Consider the following 14,527-nt stretch of genomic DNA (forward strand, 5'->3'; position numbering starts at 1 on the left):
AAAACCATGCAACCAAGCAAGCAAATGTAAATAATCATCCCAGAGCACACCACATTTCTCACTTTCTCTACCACTCCCAATAGCCACACCTAAGTCAATAAAATGTGTTGAGTACAAATGGAAATGGGCAATTAGTTTGGGGTTTTTTTTTTTCAGAATTTAGTGCACCAAGTAAAAGGACACGATAAAGAAATCCAGCAGCTCTCTTCTGCCTTTCTTTCTCTCTGAGACCAAGTGCAGGAAAGCTTTTCAGGCAGAACAATGACAAAGGAATGTTCTTCCTACACTAATGTAGCACATGTATTAAATCAAACTATTACCTCTAAAAAGATTCTTAAGATATATTATGTTTTGCACTGTTTTATTGTTGCACAAAGAAAAGAAAAAAAGAACATGAACATTTCAGCCATTTTGAAATATGAAAAATGAAACATTTCTGGCTACTTAAATGAGGGGAATGATATAATTTAATTGTGAATGACAGTTAAAAGCATCCATATCTGGGTTTTCATCCTGTAAATTACATTTCCCTACCTGGCTTGGCAAACATAAGATAAATAATGCATTTCTGCCTTATTTGCATATTGGCTTGCTATGAAACTAGTGACTGTGATTCACAAATAAGTCTTGTGTCTGCTTGGGGGGGGACAGGACTTACGCATTATGTGCTGTGTGCAGCATTTTAATTGCAGTGGACATTAACATTCAAGATTGTGAAATGACCTCAGCATCTATCCTTATAAAGCAATGGATTTATATCTCAGAACATGTACAGAAGTTATTTTCAAGGGCTGTATGAAGTGGTGTTGCTGGAGGGATTTTACTAATAGTTGGAAAAGCCAGTTTATCCCCGTGATTTCAGCTGTAAAACAATGATGAGCAATAAAATTGGGAACATATTCAAATTTCATTCTAATGCCCTATATAGAGAAAGTCACTGTTATTTTATTCATACAAGTACAGTTAAAAAGTGCAGCAAAAAAGGTTGAATTTAACCACACATAAACCCCTTCAGGATTTATGAGTTGTTTTTAAAGATTTTAGGTGTTTATTTCCCAGCTGAAGGAAAAGTGAAATCCTTTTTCTTCCCAAAAGCAACACATAACCTGGCTCTTTTTTATTATACATTTTACAGGCAAATATTGAAAGTATGGTATTGAAAGATCTTTATCAGAGGTACATAAGAACTAAGCCACACATGAAATCTATGATAAAATACTTTATTTATTCTGGATTTATTTTTATGCTTTTGAATTATTACTTTTTCTGGATTTATTTTGGACAAGGACCATTTTAAAATGTCGCACTGATGAACTTCTGTTATTGGACTTCTGTCAGAATATAATTTCCTAATTATGCCCATGGAAGTGATGGGAATACATCCCTCGGGATTCTCTGGATTCCTTGAATTTGAGACTCAGATTTGCAGAGAAATTACACTTTATGAGACTGTGTAGTAGTGCTTTTCTTTTGAATCCAGAGAAGCTCTGGCATGATTATAGATACACAGAGAGACACAAAGTGATTCAAACATGGAGATTTAAAAGAGCCTTATCTTTGTGTACAGGTGCAGCTGTGACTTTAAGTATAAGATATAAAACAGCATTCTATCACATATGGGTTATAAAATTAGTTACATCTAAAGAAACTGAAGAAAAATTGGTGTTTGGTTTTGGTTTTGCACTTGTTGAACCAAAAGTTTTGCTGGTTTTGTTTTACTACTTCACTTTTTTTTTTTTTTTTTTTTTTTGGTCTGTGGGGAACATGGTAGCATTTATTTGCATTTCTCTGAACTTGACTGGAGGCGAGAAAGTGTTGGTTTTCAAATATCACATATTTGGCAGAAACCATTGTGATAAGATCCTGCTCAGATGAAAATTTGTGCCTTGGAGAACCAGAGGCGAAGGACCAGATTTCTTGAGCTCCCCCTGCCCTTATTCACAGCCTAAAGCAAGCAGCAACCAGTCCTGTGTTCAAACTCAGACAAAAAATATGGTGTGTCTTGTTCCTGTGGAATGATAACAACTTCTACAGCTCCCAAAACATTCCTTGGGTCAATTGTAGGATTTATTTCACAGCTGACAGAAAGTCTGTAATATTCTCATGAGGAATACACTCTGCCAGTTTTGTCCTTTAGATGTCAAAAACATTCCTTTTTAAAAAGTCAATGTGGTTTTTATGATTTAGAAGGTGGCACAGCAATTTATAATAATTCTTGAATTCCACCAGAAGTCCAAGGCAATGGCAGTCCTGCTGTAATGTTGCACTTTGCTATAAAACTAAGTTATTTAATTGTGTGGACTCTAGCAGTGGTTACTTTTCAGTTTAAATTTTTTAGAAATTGTGGTATGATTATTTTTATTCTTAAGCAATATAAGTCATTTTTGGACACAACTATGCTGAAATGCTGAAATGCTCATTCTGGGAGGCACACTGAGGTAACCTCTTTGATGACCAGTACTGTACCTGGTACAGTACTGAAGCCAATGGTGGGTTGAAGCCAATCCACCTTGGCTAGGTGGGTTCCCAGGCCAAACAGATTTATTGAGAAGGGGTCAGATTTTCTTAATGGACTGAATAGCCATACCACTTCCACAGCCCCCATCTGTGTTTCTGTGTCTCTCTCTTACATATATATGCACACACTGAAATCAACTCTTAAGCATATCAGATTAGTTTTTGTGTTTATGACTGCATAATCTGAGTCAGTTCATGTTATTTTTGGTTTTATAATGTAATTTACTTTATAAACAGTATTTTGAACCAAGTAAGTAGGGTTTGGGCTGTCTATGCATTAAAGAATCTGGTCATTCCCATAGGAATGTCTGCAAAATTTCTTCCTTATTGTAGAAGACACAATATAGGCTACTGAATTGCTTATGTCATATTCAAAAAAGATGATCCTAATCAAAAGGTTGGAATTTTCCTCTCAGATCTGCAAGGCAGATCTCCACTCCAATATTATTCTCTCCATATGCATGGAACTTCAAAAGGATTATGTTTGTAAAAGGAGAAGAATATCTTAATCAAGATCAGCCATGCACATCTCGAGAGCAGAGTTTGCATCCAAATGAGGTCTGACTGAAAAGTGAAATGTTCATTACTATGACTAGAATTGTGTGCAAAATTGAGAAAGTAATTTATGCTGTCAAGTTCAAAAAGGAAATGGACAAAGCATTTCAGAATACATGAAAGGGAGCCCTCTCCTGTTGGCGCAGGAGAGGATGAGACAACTGAGCAGGCAACTCAAATACCTGTGAGCTAAACTGTGCCTGTGAGCACAGCCCTGAGCGAGGAACAGTGTGTTTGATGAACCATCCTGAGAGATGCATGCCTCCAGGTACAAGCCTCTGAGATGTATTTGCCTCCTTGTTGCTAGTTTATAACAGAGGAAATTCATACCAGCACTGATTGGCAGACATGTTGGAAAACAGGCTAAAGCTGATGAAATAAAAAAATCTCTCAGTCCTCTCCTCCAGCTCTACATTCCTTTCCTGAATGCAGATATGTCCCTTTTTTCTTGTTTCTTCAAGGAAGAAAACCAGACTGTATCTGCCTTTAATAGGCAGCTATCATGGACAATCAATTAATTGGAAACGCAAACTGCTGTAGATGTGGATATTTTTAACCTCAATGCCTCAAAAAGATCCCGTCGCTGTTGCAGAAGTTATGGGAGAAATCTGACCAAATTAATTCAGGTGTGCTCCAGATTAGTCACGGAGGCAGAGTCACTGAGGCCATCTAACCATCTATGGCGGGAGCAGCATATGGGCACAGCCTGCTGTCTCCCCTCAGAGACTGTGAAAGGAAGCAGGCCAGGAATGCAGCTTATGCTTCTGGAAGGGTAGACAGGATTCACTAAAACCTGATGGTCAGGTTCTAAATAGCTAGTTTAATATATTCAGAGCGAAAAAGACATGCAATTAGTGTGCAATTTGGTATTGAACAACATAGCTATGTGCATGAAATATATTTCTGCATTAAGGAAGTCAGATCACAGATTAAAAAAAAAAAAAGGAAAAAAGTAAGCCTTGTTCTTTAAAGTATTTATGTACCTTAGCTCTGTGTTCAATTGCATGCAGTTCAACAGGTAGTTCCATACCAAGAGACCATCTGCTATGCAAAATATAATCAATCTCTTTTTTTTGAAAGGATAACAAAACTCTCCTTTTTTATAACTGGCACTCATAGCATAAACAAGGGCATCCTTTGTCCTTTCTGCTCAGCCACAAAGGAGAGGAAATTATCCCTTCCCAAAATAATTTGCCCAGTAGAGGTTGAAGGCATGTGGGCATACCCCACTGATGTCCAGAGACTTTTGGAAGACAGAGGTCTCTCTTCAGAGCCAAGAAGCAGTGAGGTGTCACCCTCAGTGCCACGGCTGTGCATGAAGAGAGGGCATACAGACAGTGCAAATTTTGGTTACATAAAGCTTTTGTGACAACTCATACCCAACGATGAAATATAAAGTGACATCTTAAGGTAAAAATCATAAAAGAAAAATACTCGGAGGAAGCAGCTGTTCTCCTACTGCTGCCTCATCCTTCTTCTGTCAGTCATAAACCTTTCTTCCTCTTTTATTTCAGAAATACATTTGGTTTATGTTAACCACATCAAATTATGATTTTGATAACTGAACAAGAGATTAAGCAAAAAACTCACAAGCATCTGCATGAGCTCAGAATTCAAAATGCAATTTCTTTTTTTCAATCGATTTTTCATTTCACAGAAGCTTAACATTTGAAAATACTACAAGCCCATTTCCAGACTCATGACATGCCGTAAATGTATCCTGGTCATACAAAATTTTTCAAGATTTTTTCTTTGAACTTACTCTTTTATTTTTTTTTCATGTTGCAAGGACAATAAATTACTTTAAAATCATTTAAGTGAGCAGCATGCTCTTACAGATGTTCACATGTGAAATGAATTCATCTCTTAAAAAAAGAAACTACCAATAGAAATATGTTTTTCCAAAGCTGACGACAAAACTCAGTCACATAGAGAGGTTAAGAAGGCACTTTTGTGCTCTGAAAGCACCTAAAATGAACTGAAAAATAATCGTTAGGATCTAGCCTGCTATGTCTAAGCAAAGCACATTTATTTTGGGATTTAAATGTCACAGGCTGATAGACTTTTACCTTCTAAGGTTTTTTATTATGATTACTAATAATTTGTTGATGTGCAATGGAAATATGGTGCTCTATTATATGACTTCCCCTAATGATGGGAAAACTGATGTCTGGGCAGACTCCTCTGCAAGAAGTAGGCTTTATGTTTCAAAAAGGAAAAAATTAAATCTGTTCCTGTCCAGTTGCTCCAGGTTGGAGCTTCTGGGATTCAAGGGCAGGTTTGAACTGGTGCATCCTGGCCCCTTTTGCTGTCCACTGGCTCATAGATGGCCAAACTTGCAACTCTTTGCGCTTCTGTGGTGTAAGTCCACCCGTATTTTGTGCTCAGTTTTTCTGTTACAAACTTGTTCTGAAAATAGTCTAGTAAGTATAAAAATATGTCCTTTACTGCAGTTTCTTGTTACATCCCAGTGTTAATGCTAAGTTTTATACAGTGGTGGATACAGATCAGATATTTCATTTTTAATTTTAGTCCAAGGGGATTAATATGATCTTTTCTTCCTCTTTCTAGAAGGAAGCGAGAAAACTCTAGAAGGGAGGTAAGAAGAACAGCTTTTTCTTGCTTAATAATAGATATCCTTCTTTGTACTCAAATGTGTCTGCTCTGTAGACGAAAATCAGTGAAATCCAGGAGAAACTCAAAGTACATAAGTGCTCTAGGCTACCTGCTGTAGTTTAGCTAATGAATATTAGCACTGCACTCAGTGGATGCTACAAAACAATAAAACAAGGCCAAGTTAATGGCTTCAGCTCCATCAAAAGTAGTAGATTTTGTTATCATGGGTATACAATGGTTATAGAACCACAAAATCATTTAGGTTAAAAAAGACCTTTAAGGTCATCAAGTCCAATTCTTATTATGTATTTCAAAATTAAGGACTCAAGATTTTCAGAGAGAAAGAAGTGCTGAAGGAAAAGGATTTGCTTCTGCCTCAAAGTAACAAAGTGAGTATTTTCCGAATATTCATGGAAGATTTGGAACTGTATTGCACTGCTAATATTCCTGTGTGAAGGAGCTGTGTACTTGAGGCAGCATCAGTCTCCGAGCCATCAACGTCTTTTGGTCTTTCTGCTATGACTGTGAATTGTGGTGTTATAATTTTCACCAAAGATATGGAGGAAGGAGTTTCCTATCACTTTTTTTTCCTCACAAGAAGTGTAGCTGCAAAGTCGCATCAAAGGTGGCAGAAAATACGGGCACACATTAACATGTCCATCATATCCATCCATGTACATCCCTCATATATATTTCCATTTTTGTAACTCTTTAAATGTCAGTGAAGTAGAGTCAAGAGTACAGATACTCTCTTTATTAGAAGTTTTTTTCCTATAAACTTAACCATACAGTCTCCTTACCCAACTCAGAGCATGTGTTTCTGTTGGGGAACTGGACAACCATTTCCCTGCATATTGCAATGAAATCAAATTCAGAAACGTTTTCTCAAGACCCAATTTAAGTTGAAATAAAACCAGCATGTGTGGACAGCAAAGCACATGTGGTCTGCTCCAATACCTCTGGACAGGGAGATCAAACTTCAGGGGTTACTGGGGAGCATAAATATTGCACATTTAGGAGATTTGCTATCACTAGTAAGTATGTAATGCCACAGACCTTGTGTAGTGGGAAAGATTGATGTTTCCATGCTATTTTCCATGTTGGAATTCTTAGTGGCTACATTGATTGCCACTTTTCTTATGTCATACTTTCTTGGCCTACTTAAATGAGAGTACACAAGGTCTTTTTCATCCTGTTGGAGATGTCCAAGCACTTCTTAAAGGACAGCCCTCACTGGCTGTGTTTATCTAGTTTCTTTCTCATTGATTTTTTTTTTCAATTTGAAAATGAAACATTTCCTACAGAATTAAATTGCAGTTTGACACAATATAGTGTAGTGTGTTTCTTGGTTTTGTTTTGTTTTATCCCAGCACAGAAAAACTAGAAAATAAATTAAATTCAGTTAGAACAGATATTAGGGTTCATCTCAGCAACCAAACTGGGGAACAAAAAAAATCAATTATTCATTTAGCTTTTTCAGAAGGGGTTTTTAAATAGAAAGCTCAGATTTCTAGTGGATATCTAATCTATTTGGACTGCCTAATGGCTTTGGATTAAAAGCAATCCCTAATTCAAGACATGTTCAGGAGAAAAATTAAATCATCCTCTAATTTTTGTCCCCTGGAAACTACCAAGTAACAAATACCAAGACCGTATATTTTCTTTCCATTTTAGAACTTTTTGAAAAGCTCACAGACAGGGAAGGATGAAATTTAGGCACATAAATCATAAGATGCTTGTATCAAGTGCCAGCAATTAGGTAGGCATAAGGAAAATGCTACAAAAAACCCCCAATTTTGACCAATTCCACTAAAACCATATATTAGGATTTATGTGATGAGCTGTAAAGGGTAAAATGTGGAGGTGAAAATGAAATTAGACTGAACAAATAAATACTGTGTCCTAAAAGACAACAGATACTTGGAGCTAGATAAGAAAAAAAATAAATCGGCGTACCACTATTGAAAGGAAACCACCAACTAAATTATCAGAGTTGTTACAAAAGCACTGTTGCATAATAATTTTAATCTTTTGTCTTCCAGAAGATTAAATTCTTATTTCAGTACCCAGAAGCTTGAATTCACTATGAAAAACTGACATGGAAAAGAGAAATGTAATTAATATTCAGAACAGCTATTTTTAGAAGTAGTAACAAGTACAATCATGTTCACAGAAGCAAAGATCTTGCAGGAAAAGTTGGTGGCTAGTGTCAGAAATTATTTTGTTCAGTTGCTATTTCAATAGTAAATGTTCATATAAATATTTTTAATAAGAATATACCATATTAGAAAAAAATCTATTTCTCTGGGTTAAAACCAAGTTGAATTTTTTTCTGAATACTATGTGTCATACTCCTGTTGAGAGAATGACAGAATTATTCACTGAAGCTGTTCAATTAATGAACATATATTAAAGAAAATTGCAATCTACTCAATTTGAGGAAGAGGTGAAATCACTGAATAAATGATTTGTTATGAATTATTCATGTACATCTAGCAAATATGCAATTCCCTCTATTTTTTAGTAAACACTACAACATTTGGTTTTCAAAAGACATTAAATAATCAGTCAACATATCAGCTGCTGTCATTTCTCAGTTGAGGGCTATGAAAAGGTCTATGGGCCAAATTCAGAGTTCTTTCCCTTCAAAAAAGGTTTATATTTGTCTCAAAGTCATGAGTGACTCCCTGAATTTATACTTTCTAAATGAAACAAAAATCTTGCCTTTTCTCTACTCAGTTTAATTATTTTAGATATTTAAACTTTTTTTTTACTTTGTTCAAGGACAGACGATATGATTTCTGTTTTTAAAAGCTTTTTCTCTTTGCTTCTCTTTTTTTTATAGAAAAATGTCAGTAAATAGTACAATTCAACGCAAAATAGAAAATGAGACAGTTATACAGTTATCCACTTCAAAAGTTTGCTGGGTGCTTTTAACAGTGCTCTAAGAGCCTATCAAGATTGTATGGAAATTACAAAATGGCCATGCTTTTGCCCAGTTATAACAAGATTCAGACATCTAAAACAAGAAATTCTGTGCCTTTGAAAGCCAAACAATCCATAGGGAGTACTTATGACAAGTCTAAGAAGATTACTCACTGAAACTTTACTGCAAAGAAAATAATAGCTTCTGGTAAAAAGCACCCCATTTTAAGAAATTCTATGCTCACACCTGAGAAGCAAGGCAAATATTCTGCATCTATAAAGATGGAAGAACCTATCTGAAAAAACACAGTATTCTGGAAAATTTCCATGCTCAGAACTTCAGTGAAAAAAAAAAAAAAGATGTCCACAAGAGAGACTTTGTGAAACAGACCTATAATTTCATTTAATCTTGTGTACAGAAATGCGTCAGTAGAAAAACTTCATTTCTCTGGTGACATTGCTTGCTCAGTTGTGCATTAATTATCATTATAAATTCTTACCTTGTCGCTGTTAGATATGCTCAACATTACAATGCCTTGCACTTACCACATTTTTTTGTCCTTTCTCCACAAGTTTCATCTGTTAGCTGGTTTACCCTGGGATGTTCTTGAAGGGGAATGGGAAATCTGCCAACAGCTTGATTTCCTGGTGGAACATGGTGAAATTGAAATTACATGTTTTGCTAAGTGGCAACAATGTTTTAATTTTAAAACAACAGAATATAATTTGTTCATTTCTTAGAACTATATAGGCAAACTTTTACTTTTTAACATGCACCATGTCACTTCAATTCACCGGGAAACACAACAGTGCCATGGTATTAACTGCAGAAATATGTCATATGCATTAGTCTGTTCTGGAAACAAGGTGCTCATATGACCTCCCAGCACCAGATAACTAATTAGCTTTGCCTGTTTGGGATTACTGACTCCAGCTACAGTACTTGTCTTGGCTAATTACATGTTTTCTCTCTGCCATGACAGCATCAATTGTGTAAGCAGAGGTCTTTCATAATGATGCTCCATGCTGTCAAGGAACAGATCGATTCCAAGAAATCTAGAAGATGCATTTTTTGAAAATTAAGGTAATACAGTGATTTCAAATATAGCACATCTACTGATGTTAAACTTGGTCATCATGTGACAAACGTGTCTGATATTTGACTCCAGCTGTTTCTTTGTCTGATTCTTTGCTTTCAAAACTTATCGGGAGAATGGAACCATGGCCATAGTCCCTCTCAGGTCTGTGCCACATAGAGCTCTTTTCCCATACATCTGTGAGTAGCCTACACCCCCTTCATCGCAAAAAGTCTATCCTCTGCCTTTTCTTGTACAACCAATCCCATGTCATTAATATTATCCAATGCCTCTCAAGTTGTTTCTGTCAAAATCTGTGTGGGATGGGAAAGCATTTGGGAAAGGATGGTCAACTGTTGTTGATGAGCTACAAACCAGCATTAAGGCCTCTTGTCCTTGATGCTGTGGAGCATTAAAAAAGGATCAGAGGAGACAGTTGTTGCTAGAAATGTTTATTTCCCCTCATTTCCAGAGAGAACAGCCACATTCTTCTTGTTCTTCCACTCAGCCTACTCTCTGGGACAGGAAGCATGGGATCACTTCTTGGATCCTACAAGATCCAAGAATAAATGGCAGTTGTAAAAATAAAATTCACTTTGAAAGCATCCTTTTACTGCTATGATGGGATATTATTACATGTTTTTGTATTCTGTCCCCAATTAAATTGTGACTTCTAACATAATTAGACATGGTCTGTCTGTCCCCTAAACTAGAGCCCTTCTTTATATTTGTTCTGTCAATTAAGCATGTTTCACTTATTTCCTGAACTCAGATATGTAATTTTTCTGGTATATTCAGTCCAATTTAAATGTATTGTGAGTGATAGACAGAAAATGCACTTATCTATTAATAAATCAATTTAAAGAAATTCTTTGTCCACCCTATTAGATTTCATGGTAACCTTTGCCATTTGTTTCAGATAAATGTTTATCTTCTCGAATTTGCTTTCGCTTCTGAAATTTTAGCCAGCATTTTCCTATAAAAACTCTGTGACCCAGAAGATCAGACATACATAACCAAGTTGGGAGTCGCCTTACTTTACACAGATTTGCTGACTTTATTCTAAAAAGCTGTAATTATCTTCAAAGATGCTCTTAGAAATATTTCAACAGGGTACTCTTAGAAAGTGTTACCTGTTTGGCCCTCATCTCCTTTACACAGGTTTGCAGGTATTCTGAGTCACTGCTAGATAATTCTAGAAGGATTCTGGGGTCTCCATACTCTAAGTGACATTAATTTGAAGGGAAGATCATCCTAAGAAATAATAATGCCAAAAAGGTTATTCATTCTCATAAAAGATATGAGGAAAACCTTTGACTATTTCTGCACAGAACAGCTTATGTTTGTTTGGTTGGGTTTTTGTAATGTAGACTTTGTCTGCCATGGGACTGAAGTTCAATGCCTTAGCATAATTCAGGACAGACTAGGCAACACTTTACTGTGTCAGCAACATGTGAGTCAATTATAATTTTAAGGCTATCTTCCTAGTGTTTGAAGAATGATGATATCAACCCCTGTAGTATCAATGACATTTACATTTAGAAGAGGTGGAGAGATAAGGGAGCATTAACAGAAATGGAAATAGCCACGTTGCAATGAATGGAAGTTACTTGCAATTTGTATAAAAAACCAGTGTTCCCATATTCACAAATGCCAGATTGAGATAGGCTCACATTTCACTTACCTTTACCCCTTTTACTTTTCCTAACTGAAATCCAAATGAGCACAAATTAAGATGAGCATGCTGCATAATCATTTTTCCTTATAGAATGAATTCATGGGGATGATCACATCTTCTTAAAATATGATAAGCAAGGAGTAGTTCATCAGCACAGAATTTTTCATAGGAAGAAATAAATGCTGGTTCTGCTGTTAATTTATAGCTGCCACCAGTGGGAGAAAAAAAAAGAAAGATATCTTTGGATGCTATTATTGTGTTTACATTTAGACCTGTCTACAAAATAAAGACAGCTCCTAGTTCCTGCATTACTTAGCACCCACATGGTATCTTTCTATGTGACCAGGAATTTTTCACCTACAATTAAAACTGTTGATTTTTTTTATGTCCATAAAATGAGGTCAAGAACACTCAAGAGTTTTTAGTTTATTTAGAAATATTAAACTGGAGCTGCCTTTTAATGCAATACATAGTTTAGCATAATGAACAGAATTTTAGAGTGAAATCAGTGGTATTAATTTCATTCATCTGTTTAAATAAAATTGCTAAACCAAATTTGTTCATGAACAGATTTTTGTGGCATTCAACTTCAGATTAACAGATTAATGTGGTTAGACGTCAGGTATAATGCATGAATATGTGCCTCTGTGGTGGGAGCTCAAAAGCTAATGCAGTACTGACCCAGCATCAAAGCATGACACAAGATGCCCAGGTTTTAGGCATCAGAATCCCATTCCATGAATGAAAATGAGAGAAAGAGGTAAATTTTCTTCACTTAGATTTCTAGTATGATTTCAGATGCTCAGGAGCACCCAACCTGATCTCTCATAGGGTGCTGGATTTCAGCTATAAAGGACTTATGGCCAGTGGCATCTGTGGTTGTTAAAGAGCTGCTCAACTCAAAGAGGACACCACTATGGGGCCAGTTAAATAACTCAAGAGTCCCCCTAGCTTTCCTGACCAAACTCTTGTCATTTGACTGCACTTAGGCAACTTGATATGATTTGGGGTGCCTGAGAGGTGCACCTCAGTCTGGTAGATATAATGGCACATTCAACATATTACTCTCTGGAATGCTGTCTGGAGATGAATTATAACTACATCTAATGCATCTCAAATGGCAGTGGATGTCTGTGTGTAAATAGCTTCATCAAGAAGAAAAATTATTGAGCTGTAACTACCCAAGAAAGCTAATAAGACAATAAAACCATATTGCTCACAGTTCTGGACTCATTATTTCTTTTTTAGTCACTCTTTCTATCCAACACCATATGAAGTTTTGGCTTGATATCTACCTCATGCTGCTATGAAACAATTTCTTGCTCACGTTCCTTTGAATAATTAATCAGTCTTTTTGGCAACAAAATGGAAGACAGGAACTTCTAACTATGGAATTATATGCACTAATCTTACGGCCATCTCTTGTTTTTTGTTTCTGAGTAATCAGAATAGCTCTGAGACATTTTGCTTTATCTTTTGCTGAACAGCCTGAGCATAATGTTGTAAGTACACAAAAGAAAATTATAAACATTGGACAGCAAAGGAGAACATGATCTTGCATTAATGAGACTTCACTTATTGGTTACCAAATTAACCTTGAGTAAGAGCAATAAGGGCAGAGCCAGAGAGATATCAAACAGCTAATCTCATGTTTTTAGTGTGGAGACTCAGCAAAAAAACCCAAGATGTTTTTATTGCATCTGGCCTACCCATCTTTTTATAATTTAACAGCCCAGAGAGAAATGCAACAATCTATAAATGCATTAAGAACTGTCAGGTGAGAATGATGTTTTTGTAAAGTGCTATTATAGGTTCATTTAGGAGGAGAAAATATGGAAAATCCAAAATCTGTGTCTAGGTTTTGGACATTTTAGGGTGGTACTTTGTAGCTGCAGTGCTGTTGTGACACAAGGTGCTTTCTTCCTGCACTTTAAAGCTACTTTAAATTTGCTTTAGTACACCAAAACTAGCTTAGAAATTCAGTATCTAATCATAAGCAATTATGTTCATAGTTCTACACTCAAGAAAGTGACTCCCTTTATGAGTTCAAAACCTTGTCATAAAGTCTAACATCTGAAATTTAAAAAGCGGTATATTTGATAGGCATAAATGAGTCCATTCCATCAGCCACTTTAGGAGAATTTACTTCTTTGACCTCATGCATCTTATAGATCTTGGCTTTCACAGAAGCTGAATCCTGGGATCATAAAAAAAAAGGTAAGAAAGATAACACCAGTATTCTAAAATACCTGATGGCCCCCTCTTTCTGTTGTAGGAAGATGCTATCAGGCTACTACAATGCCCATGCTTCTATCTTTGCAAGATTCTACTAATCAATCAAAAGAACAGAAACTGAATAGAGGTAAATTACCATTTAGAGAATCTGAGAAGTCTCAAACTGAAAAGTTAGTTGACATGCTGAAAATTCAGATATGGCTTCATACTTCTAAGCAGGGAAGGACTGGTCAGGAATGCGATAGCTACCATTGATAATGTGTTGTTGAAGTTCAGAAAAATGACAACAGGAAGCAAAAATCAGGATAATAACTCTGGATTTCAGGAGGACAGATCTGCTTAAGGATCTGTCTGGAAGAATCCCACAGATAATACACCTGCAGAGAATCATAGAATGAAAAAGACCTCTAAAACCATCTAGTTCCAACTCTCCTACCATTGGCAGGGACTCTTCCAATGATGAGTCCACAACTTCTCTGGGTTGCCTGATACTGAAGACTTCCCCAAACTGGGTGCAGGACCTTGTTCTATTTGGCCTTATTGAATGAAGTTCACATGGACACATTCCTTGGGCCTGTCAAAGTCCCTCTGGATCACATCCCTTCCCTCAAGCAAATCAACAGGTTTTCTACAGACCTGCTGAGGTTTCACTCAATCACAATATGTCACTAATTAAGATACTGAGCAATATTTGTGCCACTACAGATCCTTAAGAGCCACCATGAGTTACTGCTTTCCATTAAGACATGTATGATTGTCTGCAACATTTTGGGCATGGACTTCCAGCCAATTCTTTATCCATCTAACAGTGCATTCACCAAAGCCATAAATCATCAATTTAGTAGCAAGGACTGTATCAAAGACCTTACAGACAGTCCAGGAAGATGACATCCACATTCCCTTCTCTACTGGTGGAGTCACTCCA

Source organism: Agelaius phoeniceus, chromosome 1, assembly GCF_051311805.1.
Source record: "Agelaius phoeniceus isolate bAgePho1 chromosome 1, bAgePho1.hap1, whole genome shotgun sequence".
In the NCBI taxonomy this organism is placed as follows: Eukaryota; Metazoa; Chordata; class Aves; order Passeriformes; family Icteridae; genus Agelaius; species Agelaius phoeniceus.